The following is a 3,312-nucleotide window of genomic DNA, read 5'->3' as shown; positions in this document are numbered from 1 at the left end:
GCAGATACTGTTAGGGGTGTGGGAATGGCCTTCCTCCAACCAGTGAGAAGTGTCATGGCTCTGGCTGTGGACAGCCTAGCAGGTGGCATAGCACTGGCAGGTCCGGTGCCAGTCATTTTTGTGCCCTAGGCATACTTGTGCAACCCCATTGCTAACCAATTTTCAAAAACAGATGTCTTGTAGAAAAAATAAAAGCACAAAACTTTTTATAAGATGTTATAATTAATTATATTCGATAGCACTGTTGTGGGACTTATCTTAAAATTTAAAAAATATATAAATTATCAGTTGCATTCCCCCCCACCCAAGAAACTAATCTGTTTAAAATGGTGCCTCGCAGGCCAGTTCTGTGCCCCTCTAAGGTATGCGCCCTAGGCAATCACCTAGTTCGCCTAATGGGAGCACTGGCCCTGAGCACAGGTGGCATAATTGCTACTCCTCAAATAAGCCTGTGATTCTCTGGTCTGCCTTACTTTGTGTGTAAATGTCCACTTGGCAAAGTTCAAATCAAAGATTCCCACAAATGAGTTTGGGGGGGTGGCCTGTGATGACAATCAGATGACACAGAACAGTACAGCCAATCCAGTCCATGCAGTCCAAGGTTACCGCAGGGCAGAGATGTAAATTCATGCTAGCAAAAAAAAAATAAAAAAAAATTATGGTGACGTGATGGTATGCTGGTATACCGGCATACTGACAAGGCAACAAAAGTAATTATTTGAAAAAATTACAAATTAAAAAAGGGAAGTCACTCAGCATTTAGGTCAACCTCTAACCAGCCTCAGCCAATCATAAAGCAGTGATGAAAATGACGGGACAGTCCTGACCCCAGCTAACCCACATTATACAGGAAGGCACTATGCATGGGAACTTTCCTCCCTGATCATTTGTGGGATTGATGCAGGGCGGGAATCACCATGCATAATGTTTTCAGATCTCAGGATAGAATAGTGAGAAGCAAGAAAGGGACGAATCAAGGACACCCTACCCATGCATAACTGACCCTAATCTCTTGATCTCTACAACTAATCATGGGGCAGCATCCACAGAACTTTCCAGGGTGTGAGTTCTCCTCTCCCATACTAGGTTCCCAGCTGAAACGCATGAACTAATTTAGCTAGCTTGAATCTGTCTTTGGAAAGAAGCCATTGTGGGGGAGTGTACTCTATACCTGTAAAAGGCAAAAAAGACTCCAGGCTGGAAAATTCCTCCAAGATGGATTCTCTCTTGACAGTTGAGTTCCACCAATGGGTTGTGGATAGTGGCAATAATTCATGGCCAGCCATAGACACAATCATAGAATTTCTTCACTCCAGCCACAATGGTGAGAGCCTCCTTATCAATTTGGGTGTAGTTCATTCTGTTGGAGTCATTGTTCTTAAGCAGAATGCAATGGGAGGGAGTGGGTCTTAAAAGAGTCATCAAGGTTTGTTTTGGTACCAGTACCATATGGGGAAGCATCATATGTGAGAATTAGTGGCTTAGTTTGACATAATGAACGAATAAACTCTCACATGGCAATAAGAAGTTCACACCACCAAAAGTCTTATCACCTTCAACTCTTTGTAAAATCATCTAGTTCTCTGAAAGATCTCTCACACGCACACCTTTACTGTAGAGAAGCAATCAACTTTATCCAAAATGCACCCCACTCCAAACCACAAGCTCATTTCTGTGAGCACCAAGCAAAAAACAAACAAAAAACCTCTTAAAAATATCTCTGACTGGCAAATAGTGGAAAGGGACACTTTCTTGTCTACTTGCTGCTCCCAAGGGGGTTCCTGGACTCACCTAATACATGTGTTGATCCACACAACTAAAACAACTACGTCTTGCCAAAAGGTTTTTTCTAGGATTACATTTTGCAGGGCCATCAGGGCTGATCCACTCAAGGCAGTCTATTAGCCCACTTTCTGCCCCTTACTGCAGGACAGAATGATGGCTGTTAGATGGATTCCCCTTTCCCCCCGGTGTCTGAAAATAGCTCTAATTGCCTCAGTCTCAGTCACAGGTATGCCAAAGTAACTTTGATTCATTTTCAGTAGGATATATTTCAAAGTGAGGTGCATAGGAGTAGGGTATAAGAATATTACTGAAGCTCATTGATACTTACATGATGAATGTTGCTAATACTAGACTCTGAGATTATTCTTGTATGCTTAAGAATTGTACAGAAGATAGAATTTCAACATGTGGCCTTTCTCAGCAAAGAGTTGGAGTAATGATGACAGAAACTGTACCTTACACCCTAACCTCTGTGTTACTCTTAAAGGTGTAGTAACCCGTCTCTGTACCTGGGCATTACAACCCTGAATAAGATGATAAATGTCATAATGGTGATCTGCTTATGGCATTTTGAAATCTAGATCCAACCATTTCTCTAAGTTTCCAGTGTTTGCATGGGCTAGAAATGGAGTAGAAGATCCAGCATCTGGGAACAATTATCACATAACTATTTATTATGTTTTGGAGGTCTTTATATTATAACAAACAAAAAGGCAACCAAGCCATGATCATTTATGTAATGTTTACCCTGGCAGTGCACAAACATGGGTGATTCTACTCAGTGAGTTGGCAAGGTAATATAAAAAGGAGAGGGGAAAGTGTCAAGGCACAGGGCCAGAATAAGGAGATGAAATTGAAAGGAGCTGCTGGTAAATTAAAACATAAACAGCTTGCCTTAGGAGACAAGAGGTAGCTCATAAAGCAGCTAAGAAGACAATAATTTTTATGGTGTGGGGAAAATATTATTTCAAATGGCATTCTAAAACACTAGCAGCATAATCTTGAAGGAAAAAAAATTCTGGGTTTCCAAACTCTTTTAAAGAATTTATACACCGGTGAGGACTTTCTATGGTTGTATTAACCACAGCAATCATTTTTCATTGTGTTCTTGCTGCCCTTCGCCTGTTTCTTTTGCGTTTTACTAATGTAAAAGTCTTCTGAGAGTTTTCTCATACAGTTGAAAAGATTCTGCACCAACAGACAAAAATCATTAATGCCATACTGGGGTTTGGCCTTTTAATGAAAAACACTCAGGAAATCCTTGAAGAAAAGGGCAATTGTTAAAAAAAAAAAGAGTCCTACACTTAATTAGCTATGACTGGGTGTCTAGTGTGAAAGAGAAGTGATAAACTGTATAGTATATCAGATAGACATGCTTTTCTTTTGAGCTTTTTCTTCTCCTATTTGTTTCAGATTTGTTATATAGGGCAAAAAGAGAAAGAATGTGAAAGTCACATTTTCCAAAACACTCTGCCACTTTAAGAGGATACACATGCCTATTAATAATGATATTACTCTTCTATTATT

Source organism: Euleptes europaea, chromosome 4, assembly GCF_029931775.1.
Source record: "Euleptes europaea isolate rEulEur1 chromosome 4, rEulEur1.hap1, whole genome shotgun sequence".
Taxonomy (NCBI): domain Eukaryota; kingdom Metazoa; phylum Chordata; class Lepidosauria; order Squamata; family Sphaerodactylidae; genus Euleptes; species Euleptes europaea.
This window is presented reverse-complemented; position numbering follows the sequence as displayed.